The following is a 22525-nucleotide window of genomic DNA, read 5'->3' as shown; positions in this document are numbered from 1 at the left end:
GAGATTTTGGTAGTAGTCAGTTGGAATGATTTAGGTGATAATTTAGGATTTGATTGCAAAAGAAAACAGTGATGAAAAGAACGTAGGAAAAGAAAATAACGTAAAAAAGAGGTGCAACACGAGGACTTCCCAAGAGGTCACCCATCCTAGTACTACTCTCGCCCAAGCACGCTTAACTGCGGAGTTCTGATGGGATCCGGTGCATTAGTGCTGGTATAATCGCACCTGTGAAGTATTGCACGATCAATGTACATATGGGTTTCGCATTGGGCCTAAGTTTGAACACTTGGCGCGGCGCGGGGGCACGGGGACGTGAGGTGGGTTGTTTTGGTCTGAAGAGATTTTGGTAGTAGTCAGTTGGAATGATTTAGGTGATAATTTAGGATTTGATTGCAAAAGAAAACAGTGATGAAAAGAACGTAGGAAAAGAAAATAACGTAAAAAAGAGGTGCAACACGAGGACTTCCCAGGAGGTCACCCATCTTAGTACTACTCTCGCCCAAGCACGCTTAACTGCGGAGTTCTGATGGGATCCGGTGCATAAGTGCTGGTATGATCGCACCTGTGAAGTATTGCACGATCAATGTACATATGGGTTTCGCATTGAGCCTAAGTTTGAACACTTGGCGCGGCGGCGCGGGGGCACGGGGACGTGAGGTGGGTTGTTTTGGTCTGAAGAGATTTTGGTAGTAGTCAGTTGGAATGATTTAGGATTTGATTGCAAAAGAAAACAGTGATGAAAAGAACGTAGGAAAAGAAAATAACGTAAAAAAGAGGTGCAACACGAGGACTTCCCAAGAGGTCACCCATCCTAGTACTACTCTCGCCCAAGCACGCTTAACTGCGGAGTTCTGATGGGATCCGGTGCATTAGTGCTGGTATGATCGCACCTGTGAAGTATTGCACGATCAATGTACATATGGGTTTCGCATTGGGCCTAAGTTTGAACACTTGGCGCGGCGCGGGGGCACGGGGACGTGAGGTGGGTTGTTTTGGTCTGAAGAGATTTTGGTAGTAGTCAGTTGGAATGATTTAGGTGATAATTTAGGATTTGATTGCAAAAGAAAACAGTGATGAAAAGAACGTAGGAAAAGAAAATAACGTAAAAAAGAGGTGCAACACGAGGAATTCCCAGGAGGTCACCCATCCTAGTACTACTCTCGCCCAAGCACGCTTAACTGCGGAGTTCTGATGGGATCCGGTGCATTAGTGCTAGTATGATCGCACCTGTGAAGTATTGCACGATCAATCTACATATGGGTTTCGCATTGGGCCTAAGTTTGAACACTTGGCGCGGCGCGGGGGCACGGGGACGTGAGGTGGGTTGTTTTGGTCTGAAGAGATTTTGGTAGTAGTCAGTTGGAATGATTTAGGATTTGATTGCAAAAGAAAACAGTGATGAAAAGAACGTAGGAAAAGAAAATAACGTAAAAAAGAGGTGCAACACGAGGACTTCCCAGGAGGTCACCCATCCTAGTACTACTCTCGCCCAAGCACGCTTAACTGCGGAGTTCTGATGGGATCCGGTGCATTAGTGCTGGTATGATCGCACCTGTGAAGTATTGCACGATCAATGTACATATGGGTTTCGCATTGGGCCTAAGTTTGAACACTTGGCGCGGCGCGGGGGCACGGGGACGTGAGGTGGGTTGTTTTGGTCTGAAGAGATTTTGGTAGTAGTCAGTTGGAATGATTTAGGTGATAATTTAGGATTTGATTGCAAAAGAAAACAGTGATGAAAAGAACGTAGGAAAAGAAAATAACGTAAAAAAGAGGTGCAACACGAGGACTTCCCAGGAGGTCACCCATCCTAGTACTACTCTCGCCCAAGCACGCTTAACTGCGGAGTTCTGATGGGATCCGATGCATTAGTGCTGGTATGATCGCACCTGTGAAGTATTGCACGATCAATGTACATATGGGTTTCGCATTGGGCCTAAGTTTGAACACTTGGCGCGGCGCGGGGGCACGGGGACGTGAGGTGGGTTGTTTTGGTCTGAAGAGATTTTGGTAGTAGTCAGTTGGAATGATTTAGGTGATAATTTAGGATTTGATTGCAAAAGAAAACAGTGATGAAAAGAACGTAGGAAAAGAAAATAACGTAAAAAAGAGGTGCAACACGAGGACTTCCCAGGAGGTCACCCATCTTAGTACTACTCTCGCCCAAGCACGCTTAACTGCGGAGTTCTGATGGGATCCGGTGCATTAGTGCTGGTATGATCGCACCTGTGAAGTATTGCACGATCAATGTACATATGGGTTTCGCATTGAGCCTAAGTTTGAACACTTGGCGCGGCGGCGCGGGGGCACGGGGACGTGAGGTGGGTTGTTTTGGTCTGAAGAGATTTTGGTAGTAGTCAGTTGGAATGATTTAGGATTTGATTGCAAAAGAAAACAGTGATGAAAAGAACGTAGGAAAAGAAAATAACGTAAAAAAGAGGTGCAACACGAGGACTTCCCAAGAGGTCACCCATCCTAGTACTACTCTCGCCCAAGCACGCTTAACTGCGGAGTTCTGATGGGATCCGGTGCATTAGTGCTGGTATGATCGCACCTGTGAAGTATTGCACGATCAATGTACATATGGGTTTCGCATTGGGCCTAAGTTTGAACACTTGGCGCGGCGCGGGGGCACGGGGACGTGAGGTGGGTTGTTTTGGTCTGAAGAGATTTTGGTAGTAGTCAGTTGGAATGATTTAGGTGATAATTTAGGATTTGATTGCAAAAGAAAACAGTGATGAAAAGAACGTAGGAAAAGAAAATAACGTAAAAAAGAGGTGCAACACGAGGAATTCCCAGGAGGTCACCCATCCTAGTACTACTCTCGCCCAAGCACGCTTAACTGCGGAGTTCTGATGGGATCCGGTGCATTAGTGCTGGTATGATCGCACCTGTGAAGTATTGCACGATCAATGTACATATGGGTTTCGCATTGGGCCTAAGTTTGAACACTTGGCGCGGCGCGGGGGCACGGGGACGTGAGGTGGGTTGTTTTGGTCTGAAGAGATTTTGGTAGTAGTCAGTTGGAATGATTTAGGTGATAATTTAGGATTTGATTGCAAAAGAAAACAGTGATGAAAAGAACGTAGGAAAAGAAAATAACGTAAAAAAGAGGTGCAACACGAGGACTTCCCAGGAGGTCACCCATCCTAGTACTACTCTCGCCCAAGCACGCTTAACTGCGGAGTTCTGATGGGATCCGGTGCATTAGTGCTGGTATGATCGCACCTGTGAAGTATTGCACGATCAATGTACATATGGGTTTCGCATTGGGCCTAAGTTTGAACACTTGGCGCGGCGCGGGGGCACGGGGACGTGAGGTGGGTTGTTTTGGTCTGAAGAGATTTTGGTAGTAGTCAGTTGGAATGATTTAGGTGATAATTTAGGATTTGATTGCAAAAGAAAACAGTGATGAAAAGAACGTAGGAAAAGAAAATAACGTAAAAAAGAGGTGCAACACGAGGACTTCCCAGGAGGTCACCCATCCTAGTACTACTCTCGCCCAAGCACGCTTAACTGCGGAGTTCTGATGGGATCCGGTGCATTAGTGCTGGTATGATCGCACCTGTGAAGTATTGCACGATCAATGTACATATGGGTTTCGCATTGGGCCTAAGTTTGAACACTTGGCGCGGCGCGGGGGCACGGGGACGTGAGGTGGGTTGTTTTGGTCTGAAGAGATTTTGGTAGTAGTCAGTTGGAATGATTTAGGTGATAATTTAGGATTTGATTGCAAAAGAAAACAGTGATGAAAAGAACGTAGGAAAAGAAAATAACGTAAAAAAGAGGTGCAACACGAGGACTTCCCAGGAGGTCACCCATCCTAGTACTACTCTCGCCCAAGCACGCTTAACTGCGGAGTTCTGATGGGATCCGGTGCATTAGTGCTGGTATGATCGCACCTGTGAAGTATTGCACGATCAATGTACATATGGGTTTCGCATTGGGCCTAAGTTTGAACACTTGGCGCGGCGCGGGGGCACGGGGACGTGAGGTGGGTTGTTTTGGTCTGAAGAGATTTTGGTAGTAGTCAGTTGGAATGATTTAGGTGATAATTTAGGATTTGATTGCAAAAGAAAACAGTGATGAAAAGAACGTAGGGAAAGAAAATAACGTAAAAAAGAGGTGCAACACGAGGACTTCCCAGGAGGTCACCCATCCTAGTACTACTCTCGCCCAAGCACGCTTAACTGCGGAGTTCTGATGGGATCCGGTGCATTAGTGCTGGTATGATCGCACCTGTGAAGTATTGCACGATCAATGTACATATGGGTTTCGCATTGGGCCTAAGTTTGAACACTTGGCGCGGCGCGGGGGCACGGGGACGTGAGGTGGGTTGTTTTGGTCTGAAGAGATTTTGGTAGTAGTCAGTTGGAATGATTTAGGTGATAATTTAGGATTTGATTGCAAAAGAAAACAGTGATGAAAAGAACGTAGGAAAAGAAAATAACGTAAAAAAGAGGTGCAACACGAGGACTTCCCAGGAGGTCACCCATCCTAGTACTACTCTCGCCCAAGCACGCTTAACTGCGGAGTTCTGATGGGATCCGGTGCATTAGTGCTGGTATGATCGCACCTGTGAAGTATTGCACGATCAATGTACATATGGGTTTCGCATTGGGCCTAAGTTTGAACACTTGGCGCGGCGCGGGGGCACGGGGACGTGAGGTGGGTTGTTTTGGTCTGAAGAGATTTTGGTAGTAGTCAGTTGGAATGATTTAGGTGATAATTTAGGATTTGATTGCAAAAGAAAACAGTGATGAAAAGAACGTAGGAAAAGAAAATAACGTAGAAAAGAGGTGCAACACGAGGACTTCCCAGGAGGTCACCCATCCTAGTACTACTCTCGCCCAAGCACGCTTAACTGCGGAGTTCTGATGGGATCCGGTGCATTAGTGCTGGTATGATCGCACCTGTGAAGTATTGCACGATCAATGTACATATGGGTTTCGCATTGGGCCTAAGTTTGAACACTTGGCGCGGCGCGGGGGCACGGGGACGTGAGGTGGGTTGTTTTGGTCTGAAGAGATTTTGGTAGTAGTCAGTTGGAATGATTTAGGTGATAATTTAGGATTTGATTGCAAAAGAAAACAGTGATGAAAAGAACGTAGGAAAAGAAAATAACGTAAAAAAGAGGTGCAACACGAGGACTTCCCAGGAGGTCACCCATCCTAGTACTACTCTCGCCCAAGCACGCTTAACTGCGGAGTTCTGATGGGATCCGGTGCATTAGTGCTGGTATGATCGCACCTGTGAAGTATTGCACGATCAATGTACATATGGGTTTCGCATTGGGCCTAAGTTTGAACACTTGGCGCGGCGCGGGGGCACGGGGACGTGAGGTGGGTTGTTTTGGTCTGAAGAGATTTTGGTAGTAGTCAGTTGGAATGATTTAGGTGATAATTTAGGATTTGATTGCAAAAGAAAACAGTGATGAAAAGAACGTAGGAAAAGAAAATAGGACTTCCCAGGAGGTCACCCATCCTAGTACTACTCTCGCCCAAGCACGCTTAACTGCGGAGTTCTGATGGGATCCGGTGCATTAGTGCTGGTATGATCGCACCTGTGAAGTATTGCACGATCAATGTACATATGGGTTTCGCATTGGGCCTAAGTTTGAACACTTGGCGCGGCGCGGGGGCACGGGGACGTGAGGTGGGTTGTTTTGGTCTGAAGAGATTTTGGTAGTAGTCAGTTGGAATGATTTAGGTGATAATTTAGGATTTGATTGCAAAAGAAAACAGTGATGAAAAGAACGTAGGAAAAGAAAATAACGTAAAAAAGAGGTGCAACACGAGGACTTCCCAGGAGGTCACCCATCCTAGTACTACTCTCGCCCAAGCACGCTTAACTGCGGAGTTCTGATGGGATCCGGTGCATTAGTGCTGGTATGATCGCACCTGTGAAGTATTGCACGATCAATGTACATATGGGTTTCGCATTGGGCCTAAGTTTGAACACTTGGCGCGGCGCGGGGGCACGGGGACGTGAGGTGGGTTGTTTTGGTCTGAAGAGATTTTGGTAGTAGTCAGTTGGAATGATTTAGGTGATAATTTAGGATTTGATTGCAAAAGAAAACAGTGATGAAAAGAACGTAGGAAAAGAAAATAACGTAAAAAAGAGGTGCAACACGAGGACTTCCCAGGAGGTCACCCATCCTAGTACTACTCTCGCCCAAGCACGCTTAACTGCGGAGTTCTGATGGGATCCGGTGCATTAGTGCTGGTATGATCGCACCTGTGAAGTATTGCACGATCAATGTACATATGGGTTTCGCATTGGGCCTAAGTTTGAACACTTGGCGCGGCGCGGGGGCACGGGGACGTGAGGTGGGTTGTTTTGGTCTGAAGAGATTTTGGTAGTAGTCAGTTGGAATGATTTAGGTGATAATTTAGGATTTGATTGCAAAAGAAAACAGTGATGAAAAGAACGTAGGAAAAGAAAATAACGTAAAAAAGAGGTGCAACACGAGGACTTCCCAGGAGGTCACCCATCCTAGTACTACTCTCGCCCAAGCACGCTTAACTGCGGAGTTCTGATGGGATCCGGTGCATTAGTGCTGGTATGATCGCACCTGTGAAGTATTGCACGATCAATGTACATATGGGTTTCGCATTGGGCCTAAGTTTGAACACTTGGCGCGGCGCGGGGGCACGGGGACGTGAGGTGGGTTGTTTTGGTCTGAAGAGATTTTGGTAGTAGTCAGTTGGAATGATTTTGGATTTGATTGCAAAAGAAAACAGTGATGAAAAGAACGTAGGAAAAGAAAATAACGTAAAAAAGAGGTGCAACACGAGGACTTCCCAGGAGGTCACCCATCCTAGTACTACTCTCGCCCAAGCACGCTTAACTGCGGAGTTCTGATGGGATCCGGTGCATTAGTGCTGGTATGATCGCACCTGTGAAGTATTGCACGATCAATGTACATATGGGTTTCGCATTGGGCCTAAGTTTGAACACTTGGCGCGGCGCGGGGGCACGGGGACGTGAGGTGGGTTGTTTTGGTCTGAAGAGATTTTGGTAGTAGTCAGTTGGAATGATTTAGGTGATAATTTAGGATTTGATTGCAAAAGAAAACAGTGATGAAAAGAACGTAGGAAAAGAAAATAGGACTTCCCAGGAGGTCACCCATCCTAGTACTACTCTCGCCCAAGCACGCTTAACTGCGGAGTTCTGATGGGATCCGGTGCATTAGTGCTGGTATGATCGCACCTGTGAAGTATTGCACGATCAATGTACATATGGGTTTCGCATTGGGCCTAAGTTTGAACACTTGGCGCGGCGCGGGGGCACGGGGACGTGAGGTGGGTTGTTTTGGTCTGAAGAGATTTTGGTAGTAGTCAGTTGGAATGATTTAGGTGATAATTTAGGATTTGATTGCAAAAGAAAACAGTGATGAAAAGAACGTAGGAAAAGAAAATAACGTAAAAAAGAGGTGCAACACGAGGAATTCCCAGGAGGTCACCCATCCTAGTACTACTCTCGCCCAAGCACGCTTAACTGCGGAGTTCTGATGGGATCCGGTGCATTAGTGCTGGTATGATCGCACCTGTGAAGTATTGCACGATCAATGTACATATGGGTTTCGCATTGGGCCTAAGTTTGAACACTTGGCGCGGCGCGGGGGCACGGGGACGTGAGGTGGGTTGTTTTGGTCTGAAGAGATTTTGGTAGTAGTCAGTTGGAATGATTTAGGTGATAATTTAGGATTTGATTGCAAAAGAAAACAGTGATGAAAAGAACGTAGGAAAAGAAAATAACGTAAAAAAGAGGTGCAACACGAGGACTTCCCAGGAGGTCACCCATCTTAGTACTACTCTCGCCCAAGCACGCTTAACTGCGGAGTTCTGATGGGATCCGGTGCATTAGTGCTGGTATGATCGCACCTGTGAAGTATTGCACGATCAATGTACATATGGGTTTCGCATTGAGCCTAAGTTTGAACACTTGGCGCGGCGGCGCGGGGGCACGGGGACGTGAGGTGGGTTGTTTTGGTCTGAAGAGATTTTGGTAGTAGTCAGTTGGAATGATTTAGGATTTGATTGCAAAAGAAAACAGTGATGAAAAGAACGTAGGAAAAGAAAATAACGTAAAAAAGAGGTGCAACACGAGGACTTCCCAAGAGGTCACCCATCCTAGTACTACTCTCGCCCAAGCACGCTTAACTGCGGAGTTCTGATGGGATCCGGTGCATTAGTGCTGGTATGATCGCACCTGTGAAGTATTGCACGATCAATGTACATATGGGTTTCGCATTGGGCCTAAGTTTGAACACTTGGCGCGGCGCGGGGGCACGGGGACGTGAGGTGGGTTGTTTTGGTCTGAAGAGATTTTGGTAGTAGTCAGTTGGAATGATTTAGGTGATAATTTAGGATTTGATTGCAAAAGAAAACAGTGATGAAAAGAACGTAGGAAAAGAAAATAACGTAAAAAAGAGGTGCAACACGAGGAATTCCCAGGAGGTCACCCATCCTAGTACTACTCTCGCCCAAGCACGCTTAACTGCGGAGTTCTGATGGGATCCGGTGCATTAGTGCTGGTATGATCGCACCTGTGAAGTATTGCACGATCAATGTACATATGGGTTTCGCATTGGGCCTAAGTTTGAACACTTGGCGCGGCGCGGGGGCACGGGGACGTGAGGTGGGTTGTTTTGGTCTGAAGAGATTTTGGTAGTAGTCAGTTGGAATGATTTAGGTGATAATTTAGGATTTGATTGCAAAAGAAAACAGTGATGAAAAGAACGTAGGAAAAGAAAATAACGTAAAAAAGAGGTGCAACACGAGGACTTCCCAGGAGGTCACCCATCCTAGTACTACTCTCGCCCAAGCACGCTTAACTGCGGAGTTCTGATGGGATCCGGTGCATTAGTGCTGGTATGATCGCACCTGTGAAGTATTGCACGATCAATGTACATATGGGTTTCGCATTGGGCCTAAGTTTGAACACTTGGCGCGGCGCGGGGGCACGGGGACGTGAGGTGGGTTGTTTTGGTCTGAAGAGATTTTGGTAGTAGTCAGTTGGAATGATTTAGGTGATAATTTAGGATTTGATTGCAAAAGAAAACAGTGATGAAAAGAACGTAGGAAAAGAAAATAACGTAAAAAAGAGGTGCAACACGAGGACTTCCCAGGAGGTCACCCATCCTAGTACTACTCTCGCCCAAGCACGCTTAACTGCGGAGTTCTGATGGGATCCGGTGCATTAGTGCTGGTATGATCGCACCTGTGAAGTATTGCACGATCAATGTACATATGGGTTTCGCATTGGGCCTAAGTTTGAACACTTGGCGCGGCGCGGGGGCACGGGGACGTGAGGTGGGTTGTTTTGGTCTGAAGAGATTTTGGTAGTAGTCAGTTGGAATGATTTAGGTGATAATTTAGGATTTGATTGCAAAAGAAAACAGTGATGAAAAGAACGTAGGAAAAGAAAATAACGTAAAAAAGAGGTGCAACACGAGGACTTCCCAGGAGGTCACCCATCCTAGTACTACTCTCGCCCAAGCACGCTTAACTGCGGAGTTCTGATGGGATCCGGTGCATTAGTGCTGGTATGATCGCACCTGTGAAGTATTGCACGATCAATGTACATATGGGTTTCGCATTGGGCCTAAGTTTGAACACTTGGCGCGGCGCGGGGGCACGGGGACGTGAGGTGGGTTGTTTTGGTCTGAAGAGATTTTGGTAGTAGTCAGTTGGATTGATTTAGGTGATAATTTAGGATTTGATTGCAAAAGAAAACAGTGATGAAAAGAACGTAGGAAAAGAAAATAACGTAAAAAAGAGGTGCAACACGAGGACTTCCCAGGAGGTCACCCATCCTAGTACTACTCTCGCCCAAGCACGCTTAACTGCGGAGTTCTGATGGGATCCGGTGCATTAGTGCTGGTATGATCGCACCTGTGAAGTATTGCACGATCAATGTACATATGGGTTTCGCATTGAGCCTAAGTTTGAACACTTGGCGCGGCGGCGCGGGGACGTGAGGTGGGTTGTTTTGGTCTGAAGAGATTTTGGTAGTAGTCAGTTGGAATGATTTAGGATTTGATTGCAAAAGAAAACAGTGATGAAAAGAACGTAGGAAAAGAAAATAACGTAAAAAAGAGGTGCAACACGAGGACTTCCCAGGAGGTCACCCATCCTAGTACTACTCTCGCCCAAGCACGCTTAACTGCGGAGTTCTGATGGGATCCGGTGCATTAGTGCTGGTATGATCACACCTGTGAAGTATTGCACGATCAATGTACATATGGGTTTCGCATTGGGCCTAAGTTTGAACACTTGGCGCGGCGCGGGGGCACGGGGACGTGAGGTGGGTTGTTTTGGTCTGAAGAGATTTTGGTAGTAGTCAGTTGGAATGATTTAGGTGATAATTTAGGATTTGATTGCAAAAGAAAACAGTGATGAAAAGAAAGTAGGAAAAGAAAATAACGTAAAAAAGAGGTGCAACACGAGGAATTCCCAGGAGGTCACCCATCCTAGTACTACTCTCGCCCAAGCACGCTTAACTGCGGAGTTCTGATGGGATCCGGTGCATTAGTGCTGGTATGATCGCACCTGTGAAGTATTGCACGATCAATGTACATATGGGTTTCGCATTGGGCCTAAGTTTGAACACTTGGCGCGGCGCGGGGGCACGGGGAGGTGAGGTGGGTTGTTTTGGTCTGAAGAGATTTTGGTAGTAGTCAGTTGGAATGATTTAGGTGATAATTTAGGATTTGATTGCAAAAGAAAACAGTGATGAAAAGAACGTAGGAAAAGAAAATAACGTAAAAAAGAGGTGCAACACGAGGACTTCCCAGGAGGTCACCCATCCTAGTACTACTCTCGCCCAAGCACGCTTAACTGCGGAGTTCTGATGGGATCCGGTGCATTAGTGCTGGTATGATCGCACCTGTGAAGTATTGCACGATCAATGTACATATGGGTTTCGCATTGGGCCTAAGTTTGAACACTTGGCGCGGCGCGGGGGCACGGGGACGTGAGGTGGGTTGTTTTGGTCTGAAGAGATTTTGGTAGTAGTCAGTTGGAATGATTTAGGTGATAATTTAGGATTTGATTGCAAAAGAAAACAGTGATGAAAAGAACGTAGGAAAAGAAAATAGGACTTCCCAGGAGGTCACCCATCCTAGTACTACTCTCGCCCAAGCACGCTTAACTGCGGAGTTCTGATGGGATCCGGTGCATTAGTGCTGGTATGATCGCACCTGTGAAGTATTGCACGATCAATGTACATATGGGTTTCGCATTGGGCCTAAGTTTGAACACTTGGCGCGGCGCGGGGGCACGGGGACGTGAGGTGGGTTGTTTTGGTCTGAAGAGATTTTGGTAGTAGTCAGTTGGAATGATTTAGGTGATAATTTAGGATTTGATTGCAAAAGAAAACAGTGATGAAAAGAACGTAGGGAAAGAAAATAACGTAAAAAAGAGGTGCAACACGAGGACTTCCCAGGAGGTCACCCATCCTAGTACTACTCTCGCCCAAGCACGCTTAACTGCGGAGTTCTGATGGGATCCGGTGCATTAGTGCTGGTATGATCGCACCTGTGAAGTATTGCACGATCAATGTACATATGGGTTTCGCATTGGGCCTAAGTTTGAACACTTGGCGCGGCGCGGGGGCACGGGGACGTGAGGTGGGTTGTTTTGGTCTGAAGAGATTTTGGTAGTAGTCAGTTGGAATGATTTAGGTGATAATTTAGGATTTGATTGCAAAAGAAAACAGTGATGAAAAGAACGTAGGAAAAGAAAATAACGTAAAAAAGAGGTGCAACACGAGGACTTCCCAGGAGGTCACCCATTCTAGTACTACTCTCGCCCAAGCACGCTTAACTGCGGAGTTCTGATGGGATCCGGTGCATTAATGCTGGTATGATCGCACCTGTGAAGTATTGCACGATCAATGTACATATGGGTTTCGCATTGGGCCTAAGTTTGAACACTTGGCGCGGCGCGGGGGCACGGGGACGTGAGGTGGGTTGTTTTGGTCTGAAGAGATTTTGGTAGTAGTCAGTTGGAATGATTTAGGTGATAATTTAGGATTTGATTGCAAAAGAAAACAGTGATGAAAAGGACGTAGGGAAAGAAAATAACGTAAAAAAGAGGTGCAACACGAGGACTTCCCAGGAGGTCACCCATCCTAGTACTACTCTCGCCCAAGCACGCTTAACTGCGGAGTTCTGATGGGATCCGGTGCATTAGTGCTGGTATGATCGCACCTGTGAAGTATTGCACGATCAATGTACATATGGGTTTCGCATTGGGCCTAAGTTTGAACACTTGGCGCGGCGCGGGGGCACGGGGACGTGAGGTGGGTTGTTTTGGTCTGAAGAGATTTTGGTAGTAGTCAGTTGGAATGATTTAGGTGATAATTTAGGATTTGATTGCAAAAGAAAACGGTGATGAAAAGAACGTAGGAAAAGAAAATAACGTAAAAAAGAGGTGCAACACGAGGACTTCCCAGGAGGTCACCCATCCTAGTACTACTCTCGCCCAAGCACGCTTAACTGCGGAGTTCTGATGGGATCCGGTGCATTAGTGCTGGTATGATCGCACCTGTGAAGTATTGCACGATCAATGTACATATGGGTTTCGCATTGGGCCTAAGTTTGAACACTTGGCGCGGCGCGGGGGCACGGGGACGTGAGGTGGGTTGTTTTGGTCTGAAGAGATTTTGGTAGTAGTCAGTTGGAATGATTTAGGTGATAATTTAGGATTTGATTGCAAAAGAAAACAGTGATGAAAAGAACGTAGGAAAAGAAAATAACGTAAAAAAGAGGTGCAACACGAGGACTTCCCAGGAGGTCACCCATCCTAGTACTACTCTCGCCCAAGCACGCTTAACTGCGGAGTTCTGATGGGATCCGGTGCATTAGTGCTGGTATGATCGCACCTGTGAAGTATTGCACGATCAATGTACATATGGGTTTCGCATTGGGCCTAAGTTTGAACACTTGGCGCGGCGCGGGGGCACGGGGACGTGAGGTGGGTTGTTTTGGTCTGAAGAGATTTTGGTAGTAGTCAGTTGGAATGATTTAGGTGATAATTTAGGATTTGATTGCAAAAGAAAACAGTGATGAAAAGAACGTAGGAAAAGAAAATAACGTAAAAAAGAGGTGCAACACGAGGACTTCCCAGGAGGTCACCCATCCTAGTACTACTCTCGCCCAAGCACGCTTAACTGCAGAGTTCTGATGGGATCCGGTGCATTAGTGCTAGTATGATCGCACCTGTGAAGTATTGCACGATCAATGTACATATGGGTTTCGCATTGGGCCTAAGTTTGAACACTTGGCGCGGCGCGGGGGCACGGGGACGTGAGGTGGGTTGTTTTGGTCTGAAGAGATTTTGGTAGTAGTCAGTTGGAATGATTTAGGTGATAATTTAGGATTTGATTGCAAAAGAAAACAGTGATGAAAAGAACGTAGGAAAAGAAAATAACGTAAAAAAGAGGTGCAACACGAGGACTTCCCAGGAGGTCACCCATCCTAGTACTACTCTCGCCCAAGCACGCTTAACTGCGGAGTTCTGATGGGATCCGGTGCATTAGTGCTGGTATGATCGCACCTGTGAAGTATTGCACGATCAATGTACATATGGGTTTCGCATTGGGCCTAAGTTTGAACACTTGGCGCGGCGCGGGGGCACGGGGACGTGAGGTGGGTTGTTTTGGTCTGAAGAGATTTTGGTAGTAGTCAGTTGGAATGATTTAGGTGATAATTTAGGATTTGATTGCAAAAGAAAACAGTGATGAAAAGAACGTAGGAAAAGAAAATAACGTAAAAAAGAGGTGCAACACGAGGACTTCCCAGGAGGTCACCCATTCTAGTACTACTCTCGCCCAAGCACGCTTAACTGCGGAGTTCTGATGGGATCCGGTGCATTAGTGCTGGTATGATCGCACCTGTGAAGTATTGCACGATCAATGTACATATGGGTTTCGCATTGGGCCTAAGTTTGAACACTTGGCGCGGCGCGGGGGCACGGGGACGTGAGGTGGGTTGTTTTGGTCTGAAGAGATTTTGGTAGTAGTCAGTTGGAATGATTTAGGTGATAATTTAGGATTTGATTGCAAAAGAAAACAGTGATGAAAAGAACGTAGGAAAAGAAAATAACGTAAAAAATAGGTGCAACACGAGGAATTCCCAGGAGGTCACCCATCCTAGTACTACTCTCGCCCAAGCACGCTTAACTGCGGAGTTCTGATGGGATCCGGTGCATTAGTGTTGGTATGATCGCACCTGTGAAGTATTGCACGATCAATGTACATATGGGTTTCGCATTGGGCCTAAGTTTGAACACTTGGCGCGGCGCGGGGGCACGGGGACGTGAGGTGGGTTGTTTTGGTCTGAAGAGATTTTGGTAGTAGTCAGTTGGAATGATTTAGGTGATAATTTAGGATTTGATTGCAAAAGAAAACAGTGATGAAAAGAACGTAGGAAAAGAAAATAACGTAAAAAAGAGGTGCAACACGAGGACTTCCCAGGAGGTCACCCATCCTAGTACTACTCTCTCCCAAGCACACTTAACTGCGGAGTTCTGATGGGATCCGGTGCATTAGTGCTGGTATGATCGCACCTGTGAAGTATTGCACGATCAATGTACATATGGGTTTCGCATTGGGCCTAAGTTTGAACACTTGGCGCGGCGCGGGGGCACGGGGACGTGAGGTGGGTTGTTTTGGTCTGAAGAGATTTTGGTAGTAGTCAGTTGGAATGATTTAGGTGATAATTTAGGATTTGATTGCAAAAGAAAACAGTGATGAAAAGAACGTAGGAAAAGAAAATAACGTAAAAAAGAGGTGCAACACGAGGACTTCCCAGGAGGTCACCCATCCTAGTACTACTCTCTCCCAAGCACACTTAACTGCGGAGTTCTGATGGGATCCGGTGCATTAGTGCTGGTATGATCGCACCTGTGAAGTATTGCACGATCAATGTACATATGGGTTTCGCATTGGGCCTAAGTTTGAACACTTGGCGCGGCGCGGGGGCACGGGGACGTGAGGTGGGTTGTTTTGGTCTGAAGAGATTTTGGTAGTAGTCAGTTGGAATGATTTAGGTGATAATTTAGGATTTGATTGCAAAAGAAAACAGTGATGAAAAGAACGTAGGAAAAGAAAATAACGTAAAAAAGAGGTGCAACACGAGGACTTCCCAGGAGGTCACCCATCCTAGTACTACTCTCGCCCAAGCACGCTTAACTGCGGAGTTCTGATGGGATCCGGTGCATTAGTACTGGTATGATCGCACCTGTGAAGTATTGCACGATCAATGTACATATGGGTTTCGCATTGGGCCTAAGTTTGAACACTTGGCGCGGCGCGGGGGCACGGGGACGTGAGGTGGGTTGTTTTGGTCTGAAGAGATTTTGGTAGTAGTCAGTTGGAATGATTTAGGTGATAATTTAGGATTTGATTGCAAAAGAAAACAGTGATGAAAAGAACGTAGGGAAAGAAAATAACGTAAAAAAGAGGTGCAACACGAGGACTTCCCAGGAGGTCACCCATCCTAGTACTACTCTCGCCCAAGCACGCTTAACTGCGGAGTTCTGATGGGATCCGGTGCATTAGTGCTGGTATGATCGCACCTGTGAAGTATTGCACGATCAATGTACATATGGGTTTCGCATTGGGCCTAAGTTTGAACACTTGGCGCGGCGCGGGGGCACGGGGACGTGAGGTGGGTTGTTTTGGTCTGAAGAGATTTTGGTAGTAGTCAGTTGGAATGATTTAGGTGATAATTTAGGATTTGATTGCAAAAGAAAACAGTGATGAAAAGAACGTAGGAAAAGAAAATAACGTAAAAAAGAGGTGCAACACGAGGACTTCCCAGGAGGTCACCCATTCTAGTACTACTCTCGCCCAAGCACGCTTAACTGCGGAGTTCTGATGGGATCCGGTGCATTAGTGCTGGTATGATCGCACCTGTGAAGTATTGCACGATCAATGTACATATGGGTTTCGCATTGGGCCTAAGTTTGAACACTTGGCGCGGCGCGGGGGCACGGGGACGTGAGGTGGGTTGTTTTGGTCTGAAGAGATTTTGGTAGTAGTCAGTTGGAATGATTTAGGTGATAATTTAGGATTTGATTGCAAAAGAAAACAGTGATGAAAAGAACGTAGGAAAAGAAAATAACGTAAAAAAGAGGTGCAACACGAGGACTTCCCAGGAGGTCACCCATTCTAGTACTACTCTCGCCCAAGCACGCTTAACTGCGGAGTTCTGATGGGATCCGGTGCATTAATGCTGGTATGATCGCACCTGTGAAGTATTGCACGATCAATGTACATATGGGTTTCGCATTGGGCCTAAGTTTGAACACTTGGCGCGGCGCGGGGGCACGGGGACGTGAGGTGGGTTGTTTTGGTCTGAAGAGATTTTGGTAGTAGTCAGTTGGAATGATTTAGGTGATAATTTAGGATTTGATTGCAAAAGAAAACAGTGATGAAAAGGACGTAGGGAAAGAAAATAACGTAAAAAAGAGGTGCAACACGAGGACTTCCCAGGTGGTCACCCATCCTAGTACTACTCTCGCCCAAGCACGCTTAACTGCGGAGTTCTGATGGGATCCGGTGCATTAGTGCTGGTATGATCGCACCTGTGAAGTATTGCACGATCAATGTACATATGGGTTTCGCATTGGGCCTAAGTTTGAACACTTGGCGCGGCGCGGGGGCACGGGGACGTGAGGTGGGTTGTTTTGGTCTGAAGAGATTTTGGTAGTAGTCAGTTGGAATGATTTAGGTGATAATTTAGGATTTGATTGCAAAAGAAAACAGTGATGAAAAGAACGTAGGAAAAGAAAATAACGTAAAAAAGAGGTGCAACACGAGGACTTCCCAGGAGGTCACCCATCCTAGTACTACTCTCTCCCAAGCACACTTAACTGCGGAGTTCTGATGGGATCCGGTGCATTAGTGCTGGTATGATCGCACCTGTGAAGTATTGCACGATCAATGTACATATGGGTTTCGCATTGGGCCTAAGTTTGAACACTTGGCGCGGCGCGGGGGCACGGGGACGTGAGGTGGGTTGTTTTGGTCTGAAGAGATTTTGGTAGTAGTCAGTTGGAATGATTTAGGTGATAATTTAGGATTTGATTGCAAAAGAAAACAGTGATGAAAAGAACGTAGGAAAAGAAAATAACGTAAAAAAGAGGTGCAACACGAGGACTTCCCAGGAGGTCACCCATCCTAGTACTACTCTCGCCCAAGCACACTTAACTGCGGAGTTCTGATGGGATCCGGTGCATTAGTGCTGGTATGATCGCACCTGTGAAGTATTGCACGATCAATGTACATATGGGTTTCGCATTGGGCCTAAGTTTGAACACTTGGCGCGGCGCGGGGGCACGGGGACGTGAGGTGGGTTGTTTTGGTCTGAAGAGATTTTGGTAGTAGTCAGTTGGAATGATTTAGGTGATAATTTAGGATTTGATTGCAAAAGAAAACAGTGATGAAAAGAACGTAGGAAAAGAAAATAACGTAAAAAAGAGATGCAACACGAGGAATTCCCAGGAGGTCACCCATCCTAGTACTACTCTCGCCCAAGCACGCTTAACTGCGGAGTTCTGATGGGATCCGGTGCATTAGTGCTGGTATGATCGCACCTGTGAAGTATTGCACGATCAATGTACATATGGGTTTCGCATTGGGCCTAAGTTTGAACACTTGGCGCGGCGCGGGGGCACGGGGACGTGAGTTGGGTTGTTTTGGTCTGAAGAGATTTTGGTAGTAGTCAGTTGGAATGATTTAGGTGATAATTTAGGATTTGATTGCAAAAGAAAACAGTGATGAAAAGAACGTAGGAAAAGAAAATAACGTAAAAAAGAGGTGCAACACGAGGACTTCCCAGGAGGTCACCCATCCTAGTACTACTCTCGCCCAAGCACGCTTAACTGCGGAGTTCTGATGGGATCCGGTGCATTAGTGCTGGTATGATCGCACCTGTGAAGTATTGCACGATCAATGTACATATGGGTTTCGCATTGGGCCTAAGTTTGAACACTTGGCGCGGCGCGGGGGCACGGGGACGTGAGATGGGTTGTTTTGGTCTGAAGAGATTTTGGTAGTAGTCAGTTGGAATGATTTAGGTGATAATTTAGGATTTGATTGCAAAAGAAAACAGTGATGAAAAGAACGTAGGAAAAGAAAATAACGTAAAAAAGAGGTGCAACACGAGGACTTCCAAGGAGGTCACCCATCCTAGTACTACTCTCGCCCAAGCACGCTTAACTGCGGAGTTCTGATGGGATCCGGTGCATTAGTGCTGGTATGATCGCACCTGTGAAGTATTGCACGATCAATGTACATATGGGTTTCGCATTGGGCCTAAGTTTGAACACTTGGCGCGGCGCGGGGGCACGGGGACGTGAGGTGGGTTGTTTTGGTCTGAAGAGATTTTGGTAGTAGTCAGTTGGAATGATTTAGGTGATAATTTAGGATTTGATTGCAAAAGAAAACAGTGATGAAAAGAACGTAGGAAAAGAAAATAACGTAAAAAAGAGGTGCAACACGAGGACTTCCCAGGAGGTCACCCATCCTAGTACTACTCTCGCCCAAGCACGCTTAACTGCGGAGTTCTGATGGGATCCGGTGCATTAGTGCTGGTATGATCGCACCTGTGAAGTATTGCACGATCAATGTACATATGGGTTTCGCATTGGGCCTAAGTTTGAACACTTGGCGCGGCGCGGGGGCACGGGGACGTGAGGTGGGTTGTTTTGGTCTGAAGAGATTTTGGTAGTAGTCAGTTGGAATGATTTAGGTGATAATTTAGGATTTGATTGCAAAAGAAAACAGTGATGAAAAGAACGTAGGAAAAGAAAATAACGTAAAAAAGAGGTGCAACACGAGGACTTCCCAGGAGGTCACCCATCCTAGTACTACTCTCGCCCAAGCACGCTTAACTGCGGAGTTCTGATGGGATCCGGTGCATTAGTGCTGGTATGATCGCACCTGTGAAGTATTGCACGATCAATGTACATATGGGTTTCGCATTGGGCCTAAGTTTGAACACTTGGCGCGGCGCGGGGGCACGGGGACGTGAGGTGGGTTGTTTTGGTCTGAAGAGATTTTGGTAGTAGTCAGTTGGAATGATTTAGGTGATAATTTAGGATTTGATTGCAAAAGAAAACAGTGATGAAAAGAACGTAGGAAAAGAAAATAACGTAAAAAAGAGGTGCAACACGAGGACTTCCCAGGAGGTCACCCATCCTAGTACTACTCTCGCCCAAGCACGCTTAACTGCGGAGTTCTGATGGGATCCGGTGCATTAGTGCTGGTATGATCGCACCTGTGAAGTATTGCACGATCAATGTACATATGGGTTTCGCATTGGGCCTAAGTTTGAACACTTGGCGCGGCGCGGGGGCACGGGGACGTGAGGTGGGTTGTTTTGGTCTGAAGAGATTTTGGTAGTAGTCAGTTGGAATGATTTAGGTGATAATTTAGGATTTGATTGCAAAAGAAAACAGTGATGAAAAGAACGTAGGAAAAGAAAATAACGTAAAAAAGAGGTGCAACACGAGGACTTCCCAGGAGGTCACCCATCCTAGTACTACTCTCGCCCAAGCACGCTTAACTGCGGAGTTCTGATGGGATCCGGTGCATTAGTGCTGGTATGATCGCACCTGTGAAGTATTGCACGATCAATGTACATATGGGTTTCGCATTGGGCCTAAGTTTGAACACTTGGCGCGGCGCGGGGGCACGGGGACGTGAGGTGGGTTGTTTTGGTCTGAAGAGATTTTGGTAGTAGTCAGTTGGAATGATTTAGGTGATAATTTAGGATTTGATTGCAAAAGAAAACAGTGATGAAAAGAACGTAGGAAAAGAAAATAACGTAAAAAAGAGGTGCAACACGAGGAATTCCCAGGAGGTCACCCATCCTAGTACTACTCTCGTCCAAGCACGCTTAACTGCGGAGTTCTGATGGGATCCGGTGCATTAGTGCTGGTATGATCGCACCTGTGAAGTATTGCACGATCAATGTACATATGGGTTTCGCATTGGGCCTAAGTTTGAACACTTGGCGCGGCGCGGGGGCACGGGGACGTGAGGTGGGTTGTTTTGGTCTGAAGAGATTTTGGTAGTAGTCAGTTGGAATGATTTAGGTGATAATTTAGGATTTGATTGCAAAAGAAAACAGTGATGAAAAGAACGTAGGAAAAGAAAATAACGTAAAAAAGAGGTGCAACACGAGGACTTCCCAGGAGGTCACCCATCCTAGTACTACTCTCGCCCAAGCACGCTTAACTGCGGAGTTCTGATGGGATCCGGTGCATTAGTGCTGGTATGATCGCACCTGTGAAGTATTGCACGATCAATGTACATATGGGTTTCGCATTGGGCCTAAGTTTGAACACTTGGCGCGGCGCGGGGGCACGGGGACGTGAGGTGGGTTGTTTTGGTCTGAAGAGATTTTGGTAGTAGTCAGTTGGAATGATTTAGGTGATAATTTAGGATTTGATTGCAAAAGAAAACAGTGATGAAAAGAACGTAGGAAAAGAAAATAACGTAAAAAAGAGGTGCAACACGAGGACTTCCCAGGAGGTCACCCATCCTAGTACTACTCTCGCCCAAGCACGCTTAACTGCGGAGTTCTGATGGGATTCGGTGCATTAGTGCTGGTATGATCGCACCTGTGAAGTATTGCACGATCAATGTACATATGGGTTTCGCATTGGGCCTAAGTTTGAACACTTGGCGCGGCGCGGGGGCACGGGGACGTGAGGTGGGTTGTTTTGGTCTGAAGAGATTTTGGTAGTAGTCAGTTGGAATGATTTAGGTGATAATTTAGGATTTGATTGCAAAAGAAAACAGTGATGAAAAGAACGTAGGAAAAGAAAATAACGTAAAAAAGAGGTGCAACACGAGGACTTCCCAGGAGGTCACCCATCCTAGTACTACTCTCGCCCAAGCACGCTTAACTGCGGAGTTCTGATGGGATCCGGTGCATTAGTGCTGGTATGATCGCACCTGTGAAGTATTGCACGATCAATGTACATATGGGTTTCGCATTGGGCCTAAGTTTGAACACTTGGCGCGGCGCGGGGGCACGGGGACGTGAGGTGGGTTGTTTTGGTCTGAAGAGATTTTGGTAGTAGTCAGTTGGAATGATTTAGGTGATAATTTAGGATTTGATTGCAAAAGAAAACAGTGATGAAAAGAACGTAGGAAAAGAAAATAACGTAAAAAAGAGGTGCAACACGAGGACTTCCCAGGAGGTCACCCATCCTAGTACTACTCTCGCCCAAGCACGCTTAACTGCGGAGTTCTGATGGGATCCGGTGCATTAGTGCTGGTATGATCGCACCTGTGAAGTATTGCACGATCAATGTACATATGGGTTTCGCATTGGGCCTAAGTTTGAACACTTGGCGCGGCGCGGGGGCACGGGGACGTGAGGTGGGTTGTTTTGGTCTGAAGAGATTTTGGTAGTAGTCAGTTGGAATGATTTAGGTGATAATTTAGGATTTGATTGCAAAAGAAAACAGTGATGAAAAGAACGTAGGAAAAGAAAATAACGTAAAAAAGAGGTGCAACACGAGGACTTCCCAGGAGGTCACCCATCCTAGTACTACTCTCGCCCAAGCACGCTTAACTGCGGAGTTCTGATGGGATCCGGTGCATTAGTGCTGGTATGATCGCACCTGTGAAGTATTGCACGATCAATGTACATATGGGTTTCGCATTGGGCCTAAGTTTGAACACTTGGCGCGGCGCGGGGGCACGGGGACGTGAGGTGGGTTGTTTTGGTCTGAAGAGATTTTGGTAGTAGTCAGTTGGAATGATTTAGGTGATAATTTAGGATTTGATTGCAAAAGAAAACAGTGATGAAAAGAACGTGGGAAAAGAAAATAACGTAAAAAAGAGGTGCAACACGAGGACTTCCCAGGAGGTCACCCATCCTAGTACTACTCTCGCCCAAGCACGCTTAACTGCGGAGTTCTGATGGGATCCGGTGCATTAGTGCTGGTATGATCGCACCTGTGAAGTATTGCACGATCAATGTACATATGGGTTTCGCATTGGGCCTAAGTTTGAACACTTGGCGCGGCGCGGGGGCACGGGGACGTGAGGTGGGTTGTTTTGGTCTGAAGAGATTTTGGTAGTAGTCAGTTGGAATGATTTAGGTGATAATTTAGGATTTGATTGCAAAAGAAAACAGTGATGAAAAGAACGTGGGAAAAGAAAATAACGTAAAAAAGAGGTGCAACACGAGGACTTCCCAGGAGGTCACCCATCCTAGTACTACTCTCGCCCAAGCACGCTTAACTGCGGCGTTCTGATGGGATCCGGTGCATTAGTGCTGGTATGATCGCACCTGTGAAGTATTGCACGATCAATGTACATATGGGTTTCGCATTGGGCCTAAGTTTGAACACTTGGCGCGGCGCGGGGGCACGGGGACGTGAGGTGGGTTGTTTTGGTCTGAAGAGATTTTGGTAGTAGTCAGTTGGAATGATTTAGGTGATAATTTAGGATTTGATTGCAAAAGAAAACAGTGATGAAAAGAACGTGG

At 46.5% G+C, this 22525-nt stretch overlaps 64 non-coding genes and 3 pseudogenes across 64 annotated transcripts; all 67 read right to left on the bottom strand.

The window, feature by feature from the left end:
* Positions 1-108: 108 nt before the first annotated feature.
* LOC146878186 (5S ribosomal RNA) lies at positions 109-227 on the bottom strand. The gene has a single exon (XR_014989265.1). It is a non-coding gene; the product is annotated as a 5S ribosomal RNA (ribosomal RNA).
* A 218-nt stretch (positions 228-445) lies between these two features.
* On the bottom strand, positions 446-564 carry LOC146878185 (5S ribosomal RNA). The gene has a single exon (XR_014989266.1). It is a non-coding gene; the product is annotated as a 5S ribosomal RNA (ribosomal RNA).
* A 209-nt stretch (positions 565-773) lies between these two features.
* On the bottom strand, positions 774-892 carry LOC146878184 (5S ribosomal RNA). Its single transcript, XR_014989880.1, has one exon. It is a non-coding gene; the product is annotated as a 5S ribosomal RNA (ribosomal RNA).
* Positions 893-1110: 218 nt separating this feature from the next.
* Positions 1111-1229, bottom strand: LOC146878183 (5S ribosomal RNA). Its single transcript, XR_014989275.1, has one exon. It is a non-coding gene; the product is annotated as a 5S ribosomal RNA (ribosomal RNA).
* A 206-nt stretch (positions 1230-1435) lies between these two features.
* LOC146878182 (5S ribosomal RNA) lies at positions 1436-1554 on the bottom strand. The gene has a single exon (XR_014989613.1). It is a non-coding gene; the product is annotated as a 5S ribosomal RNA (ribosomal RNA).
* A 218-nt stretch (positions 1555-1772) lies between these two features.
* LOC146878181 (5S ribosomal RNA) lies at positions 1773-1891 on the bottom strand. The gene has a single exon (XR_014989315.1). It is a non-coding gene; the product is annotated as a 5S ribosomal RNA (ribosomal RNA).
* Positions 1892-2109: 218 nt separating this feature from the next.
* On the bottom strand, positions 2110-2228 carry LOC146878180 (5S ribosomal RNA). The gene has a single exon (XR_014989905.1). It is a non-coding gene; the product is annotated as a 5S ribosomal RNA (ribosomal RNA).
* A 209-nt stretch (positions 2229-2437) lies between these two features.
* LOC146878179 (5S ribosomal RNA) lies at positions 2438-2556 on the bottom strand. Its single transcript, XR_014989879.1, has one exon. It is a non-coding gene; the product is annotated as a 5S ribosomal RNA (ribosomal RNA).
* Positions 2557-2774: 218 nt separating this feature from the next.
* Positions 2775-2893, bottom strand: LOC146878178 (5S ribosomal RNA). The gene has a single exon (XR_014989455.1). It is a non-coding gene; the product is annotated as a 5S ribosomal RNA (ribosomal RNA).
* Positions 2894-3111: 218 nt separating this feature from the next.
* On the bottom strand, positions 3112-3230 carry LOC146878177 (5S ribosomal RNA). The gene has a single exon (XR_014989611.1). It is a non-coding gene; the product is annotated as a 5S ribosomal RNA (ribosomal RNA).
* Positions 3231-3448: 218 nt separating this feature from the next.
* LOC146878176 (5S ribosomal RNA) lies at positions 3449-3567 on the bottom strand. Its single transcript, XR_014989610.1, has one exon. It is a non-coding gene; the product is annotated as a 5S ribosomal RNA (ribosomal RNA).
* Positions 3568-3785: 218 nt separating this feature from the next.
* On the bottom strand, positions 3786-3904 carry LOC146878175 (5S ribosomal RNA). The gene has a single exon (XR_014989609.1). It is a non-coding gene; the product is annotated as a 5S ribosomal RNA (ribosomal RNA).
* Positions 3905-4122: 218 nt separating this feature from the next.
* On the bottom strand, positions 4123-4241 carry LOC146878174 (5S ribosomal RNA). The gene has a single exon (XR_014989608.1). It is a non-coding gene; the product is annotated as a 5S ribosomal RNA (ribosomal RNA).
* Positions 4242-4459: 218 nt separating this feature from the next.
* Positions 4460-4578, bottom strand: LOC146878173 (5S ribosomal RNA). The gene has a single exon (XR_014989607.1). It is a non-coding gene; the product is annotated as a 5S ribosomal RNA (ribosomal RNA).
* A 218-nt stretch (positions 4579-4796) lies between these two features.
* Positions 4797-4915, bottom strand: LOC146878172 (5S ribosomal RNA). The gene has a single exon (XR_014989606.1). It is a non-coding gene; the product is annotated as a 5S ribosomal RNA (ribosomal RNA).
* A 218-nt stretch (positions 4916-5133) lies between these two features.
* Positions 5134-5252, bottom strand: LOC146878171 (5S ribosomal RNA). The gene has a single exon (XR_014989605.1). It is a non-coding gene; the product is annotated as a 5S ribosomal RNA (ribosomal RNA).
* Positions 5253-5446: 194 nt separating this feature from the next.
* On the bottom strand, positions 5447-5565 carry LOC146878170 (5S ribosomal RNA; annotated as a pseudogene).
* Positions 5566-5783: 218 nt separating this feature from the next.
* LOC146878169 (5S ribosomal RNA) lies at positions 5784-5902 on the bottom strand. Its single transcript, XR_014989604.1, has one exon. It is a non-coding gene; the product is annotated as a 5S ribosomal RNA (ribosomal RNA).
* A 218-nt stretch (positions 5903-6120) lies between these two features.
* LOC146878168 (5S ribosomal RNA) lies at positions 6121-6239 on the bottom strand. The gene has a single exon (XR_014989603.1). It is a non-coding gene; the product is annotated as a 5S ribosomal RNA (ribosomal RNA).
* A 218-nt stretch (positions 6240-6457) lies between these two features.
* Positions 6458-6576, bottom strand: LOC146878167 (5S ribosomal RNA). Its single transcript, XR_014989602.1, has one exon. It is a non-coding gene; the product is annotated as a 5S ribosomal RNA (ribosomal RNA).
* Positions 6577-6782: 206 nt separating this feature from the next.
* Positions 6783-6901, bottom strand: LOC146878166 (5S ribosomal RNA). The gene has a single exon (XR_014989600.1). It is a non-coding gene; the product is annotated as a 5S ribosomal RNA (ribosomal RNA).
* Positions 6902-7095: 194 nt separating this feature from the next.
* On the bottom strand, positions 7096-7214 carry LOC146878165 (5S ribosomal RNA; annotated as a pseudogene).
* A 218-nt stretch (positions 7215-7432) lies between these two features.
* Positions 7433-7551, bottom strand: LOC146878164 (5S ribosomal RNA). Its single transcript, XR_014989431.1, has one exon. It is a non-coding gene; the product is annotated as a 5S ribosomal RNA (ribosomal RNA).
* Positions 7552-7769: 218 nt separating this feature from the next.
* On the bottom strand, positions 7770-7888 carry LOC146878163 (5S ribosomal RNA). Its single transcript, XR_014989904.1, has one exon. It is a non-coding gene; the product is annotated as a 5S ribosomal RNA (ribosomal RNA).
* Positions 7889-8097: 209 nt separating this feature from the next.
* Positions 8098-8216, bottom strand: LOC146878162 (5S ribosomal RNA). Its single transcript, XR_014989878.1, has one exon. It is a non-coding gene; the product is annotated as a 5S ribosomal RNA (ribosomal RNA).
* Positions 8217-8434: 218 nt separating this feature from the next.
* On the bottom strand, positions 8435-8553 carry LOC146878161 (5S ribosomal RNA). The gene has a single exon (XR_014989320.1). It is a non-coding gene; the product is annotated as a 5S ribosomal RNA (ribosomal RNA).
* Positions 8554-8771: 218 nt separating this feature from the next.
* Positions 8772-8890, bottom strand: LOC146878160 (5S ribosomal RNA). Its single transcript, XR_014989599.1, has one exon. It is a non-coding gene; the product is annotated as a 5S ribosomal RNA (ribosomal RNA).
* Positions 8891-9108: 218 nt separating this feature from the next.
* Positions 9109-9227, bottom strand: LOC146878159 (5S ribosomal RNA). Its single transcript, XR_014989598.1, has one exon. It is a non-coding gene; the product is annotated as a 5S ribosomal RNA (ribosomal RNA).
* Positions 9228-9445: 218 nt separating this feature from the next.
* LOC146878158 (5S ribosomal RNA) lies at positions 9446-9564 on the bottom strand. The gene has a single exon (XR_014989597.1). It is a non-coding gene; the product is annotated as a 5S ribosomal RNA (ribosomal RNA).
* Positions 9565-9782: 218 nt separating this feature from the next.
* On the bottom strand, positions 9783-9901 carry LOC146878157 (5S ribosomal RNA). Its single transcript, XR_014989596.1, has one exon. It is a non-coding gene; the product is annotated as a 5S ribosomal RNA (ribosomal RNA).
* Positions 9902-10102: 201 nt separating this feature from the next.
* Positions 10103-10221, bottom strand: LOC146878156 (5S ribosomal RNA). The gene has a single exon (XR_014989158.1). It is a non-coding gene; the product is annotated as a 5S ribosomal RNA (ribosomal RNA).
* Positions 10222-10439: 218 nt separating this feature from the next.
* LOC146878155 (5S ribosomal RNA) lies at positions 10440-10558 on the bottom strand. The gene has a single exon (XR_014989209.1). It is a non-coding gene; the product is annotated as a 5S ribosomal RNA (ribosomal RNA).
* Positions 10559-10776: 218 nt separating this feature from the next.
* LOC146878154 (5S ribosomal RNA) lies at positions 10777-10895 on the bottom strand. The gene has a single exon (XR_014989595.1). It is a non-coding gene; the product is annotated as a 5S ribosomal RNA (ribosomal RNA).
* Positions 10896-11089: 194 nt separating this feature from the next.
* On the bottom strand, positions 11090-11208 carry LOC146878153 (5S ribosomal RNA; annotated as a pseudogene).
* A 218-nt stretch (positions 11209-11426) lies between these two features.
* Positions 11427-11545, bottom strand: LOC146878152 (5S ribosomal RNA). Its single transcript, XR_014989594.1, has one exon. It is a non-coding gene; the product is annotated as a 5S ribosomal RNA (ribosomal RNA).
* A 218-nt stretch (positions 11546-11763) lies between these two features.
* LOC146878151 (5S ribosomal RNA) lies at positions 11764-11882 on the bottom strand. Its single transcript, XR_014989274.1, has one exon. It is a non-coding gene; the product is annotated as a 5S ribosomal RNA (ribosomal RNA).
* A 218-nt stretch (positions 11883-12100) lies between these two features.
* On the bottom strand, positions 12101-12219 carry LOC146878150 (5S ribosomal RNA). The gene has a single exon (XR_014989593.1). It is a non-coding gene; the product is annotated as a 5S ribosomal RNA (ribosomal RNA).
* Positions 12220-12437: 218 nt separating this feature from the next.
* Positions 12438-12556, bottom strand: LOC146878149 (5S ribosomal RNA). The gene has a single exon (XR_014989592.1). It is a non-coding gene; the product is annotated as a 5S ribosomal RNA (ribosomal RNA).
* Positions 12557-12774: 218 nt separating this feature from the next.
* On the bottom strand, positions 12775-12893 carry LOC146878148 (5S ribosomal RNA). Its single transcript, XR_014989591.1, has one exon. It is a non-coding gene; the product is annotated as a 5S ribosomal RNA (ribosomal RNA).
* A 218-nt stretch (positions 12894-13111) lies between these two features.
* Positions 13112-13230, bottom strand: LOC146878147 (5S ribosomal RNA). Its single transcript, XR_014989373.1, has one exon. It is a non-coding gene; the product is annotated as a 5S ribosomal RNA (ribosomal RNA).
* Positions 13231-13448: 218 nt separating this feature from the next.
* On the bottom strand, positions 13449-13567 carry LOC146878146 (5S ribosomal RNA). Its single transcript, XR_014989589.1, has one exon. It is a non-coding gene; the product is annotated as a 5S ribosomal RNA (ribosomal RNA).
* Positions 13568-13785: 218 nt separating this feature from the next.
* On the bottom strand, positions 13786-13904 carry LOC146878145 (5S ribosomal RNA). The gene has a single exon (XR_014989177.1). It is a non-coding gene; the product is annotated as a 5S ribosomal RNA (ribosomal RNA).
* A 218-nt stretch (positions 13905-14122) lies between these two features.
* LOC146878144 (5S ribosomal RNA) lies at positions 14123-14241 on the bottom strand. Its single transcript, XR_014989361.1, has one exon. It is a non-coding gene; the product is annotated as a 5S ribosomal RNA (ribosomal RNA).
* A 218-nt stretch (positions 14242-14459) lies between these two features.
* On the bottom strand, positions 14460-14578 carry LOC146878143 (5S ribosomal RNA). Its single transcript, XR_014989408.1, has one exon. It is a non-coding gene; the product is annotated as a 5S ribosomal RNA (ribosomal RNA).
* A 218-nt stretch (positions 14579-14796) lies between these two features.
* On the bottom strand, positions 14797-14915 carry LOC146878142 (5S ribosomal RNA). Its single transcript, XR_014989407.1, has one exon. It is a non-coding gene; the product is annotated as a 5S ribosomal RNA (ribosomal RNA).
* Positions 14916-15133: 218 nt separating this feature from the next.
* LOC146878141 (5S ribosomal RNA) lies at positions 15134-15252 on the bottom strand. Its single transcript, XR_014989264.1, has one exon. It is a non-coding gene; the product is annotated as a 5S ribosomal RNA (ribosomal RNA).
* Positions 15253-15470: 218 nt separating this feature from the next.
* On the bottom strand, positions 15471-15589 carry LOC146878140 (5S ribosomal RNA). The gene has a single exon (XR_014989588.1). It is a non-coding gene; the product is annotated as a 5S ribosomal RNA (ribosomal RNA).
* A 218-nt stretch (positions 15590-15807) lies between these two features.
* On the bottom strand, positions 15808-15926 carry LOC146878139 (5S ribosomal RNA). Its single transcript, XR_014989176.1, has one exon. It is a non-coding gene; the product is annotated as a 5S ribosomal RNA (ribosomal RNA).
* Positions 15927-16144: 218 nt separating this feature from the next.
* Positions 16145-16263, bottom strand: LOC146878138 (5S ribosomal RNA). Its single transcript, XR_014989273.1, has one exon. It is a non-coding gene; the product is annotated as a 5S ribosomal RNA (ribosomal RNA).
* A 218-nt stretch (positions 16264-16481) lies between these two features.
* Positions 16482-16600, bottom strand: LOC146878137 (5S ribosomal RNA). The gene has a single exon (XR_014989864.1). It is a non-coding gene; the product is annotated as a 5S ribosomal RNA (ribosomal RNA).
* A 218-nt stretch (positions 16601-16818) lies between these two features.
* On the bottom strand, positions 16819-16937 carry LOC146878136 (5S ribosomal RNA). Its single transcript, XR_014989406.1, has one exon. It is a non-coding gene; the product is annotated as a 5S ribosomal RNA (ribosomal RNA).
* Positions 16938-17155: 218 nt separating this feature from the next.
* LOC146878135 (5S ribosomal RNA) lies at positions 17156-17274 on the bottom strand. The gene has a single exon (XR_014989188.1). It is a non-coding gene; the product is annotated as a 5S ribosomal RNA (ribosomal RNA).
* A 218-nt stretch (positions 17275-17492) lies between these two features.
* LOC146878134 (5S ribosomal RNA) lies at positions 17493-17611 on the bottom strand. The gene has a single exon (XR_014989187.1). It is a non-coding gene; the product is annotated as a 5S ribosomal RNA (ribosomal RNA).
* A 218-nt stretch (positions 17612-17829) lies between these two features.
* On the bottom strand, positions 17830-17948 carry LOC146878133 (5S ribosomal RNA). The gene has a single exon (XR_014989587.1). It is a non-coding gene; the product is annotated as a 5S ribosomal RNA (ribosomal RNA).
* Positions 17949-18166: 218 nt separating this feature from the next.
* Positions 18167-18285, bottom strand: LOC146878132 (5S ribosomal RNA). Its single transcript, XR_014989323.1, has one exon. It is a non-coding gene; the product is annotated as a 5S ribosomal RNA (ribosomal RNA).
* A 218-nt stretch (positions 18286-18503) lies between these two features.
* On the bottom strand, positions 18504-18622 carry LOC146878131 (5S ribosomal RNA). The gene has a single exon (XR_014989586.1). It is a non-coding gene; the product is annotated as a 5S ribosomal RNA (ribosomal RNA).
* Positions 18623-18840: 218 nt separating this feature from the next.
* LOC146878130 (5S ribosomal RNA) lies at positions 18841-18959 on the bottom strand. The gene has a single exon (XR_014989585.1). It is a non-coding gene; the product is annotated as a 5S ribosomal RNA (ribosomal RNA).
* Positions 18960-19177: 218 nt separating this feature from the next.
* On the bottom strand, positions 19178-19296 carry LOC146878129 (5S ribosomal RNA). The gene has a single exon (XR_014989584.1). It is a non-coding gene; the product is annotated as a 5S ribosomal RNA (ribosomal RNA).
* A 218-nt stretch (positions 19297-19514) lies between these two features.
* On the bottom strand, positions 19515-19633 carry LOC146878128 (5S ribosomal RNA). The gene has a single exon (XR_014989583.1). It is a non-coding gene; the product is annotated as a 5S ribosomal RNA (ribosomal RNA).
* A 218-nt stretch (positions 19634-19851) lies between these two features.
* On the bottom strand, positions 19852-19970 carry LOC146878127 (5S ribosomal RNA). The gene has a single exon (XR_014989268.1). It is a non-coding gene; the product is annotated as a 5S ribosomal RNA (ribosomal RNA).
* A 218-nt stretch (positions 19971-20188) lies between these two features.
* Positions 20189-20307, bottom strand: LOC146878126 (5S ribosomal RNA). Its single transcript, XR_014989582.1, has one exon. It is a non-coding gene; the product is annotated as a 5S ribosomal RNA (ribosomal RNA).
* Positions 20308-20525: 218 nt separating this feature from the next.
* Positions 20526-20644, bottom strand: LOC146878125 (5S ribosomal RNA). The gene has a single exon (XR_014989384.1). It is a non-coding gene; the product is annotated as a 5S ribosomal RNA (ribosomal RNA).
* Positions 20645-20862: 218 nt separating this feature from the next.
* Positions 20863-20981, bottom strand: LOC146878124 (5S ribosomal RNA). Its single transcript, XR_014989581.1, has one exon. It is a non-coding gene; the product is annotated as a 5S ribosomal RNA (ribosomal RNA).
* A 218-nt stretch (positions 20982-21199) lies between these two features.
* On the bottom strand, positions 21200-21318 carry LOC146878123 (5S ribosomal RNA). The gene has a single exon (XR_014989580.1). It is a non-coding gene; the product is annotated as a 5S ribosomal RNA (ribosomal RNA).
* A 218-nt stretch (positions 21319-21536) lies between these two features.
* LOC146878122 (5S ribosomal RNA) lies at positions 21537-21655 on the bottom strand. The gene has a single exon (XR_014989578.1). It is a non-coding gene; the product is annotated as a 5S ribosomal RNA (ribosomal RNA).
* A 218-nt stretch (positions 21656-21873) lies between these two features.
* LOC146878121 (5S ribosomal RNA) lies at positions 21874-21992 on the bottom strand. Its single transcript, XR_014989577.1, has one exon. It is a non-coding gene; the product is annotated as a 5S ribosomal RNA (ribosomal RNA).
* A 218-nt stretch (positions 21993-22210) lies between these two features.
* Positions 22211-22329, bottom strand: LOC146878120 (5S ribosomal RNA). Its single transcript, XR_014989372.1, has one exon. It is a non-coding gene; the product is annotated as a 5S ribosomal RNA (ribosomal RNA).
* Between the last annotated feature and the right edge of the window lie 196 nt (positions 22330-22525).

Source organism: Vigna unguiculata, unplaced genomic scaffold, assembly GCF_037176805.1.
Source record: "Vigna unguiculata cultivar grain cowpea cultivar isolate G323 ecotype 2 unplaced genomic scaffold, ASM3717680v1 ptg000026l_ERROPOS8475000, whole genome shotgun sequence".
In the NCBI taxonomy this organism is placed as follows: domain Eukaryota; kingdom Viridiplantae; phylum Streptophyta; class Magnoliopsida; order Fabales; family Fabaceae; genus Vigna; species Vigna unguiculata.
The sequence above is the reverse complement of the archived record's forward strand: the minus strand, read 5'-3'. Positions and strand labels throughout refer to the sequence as shown.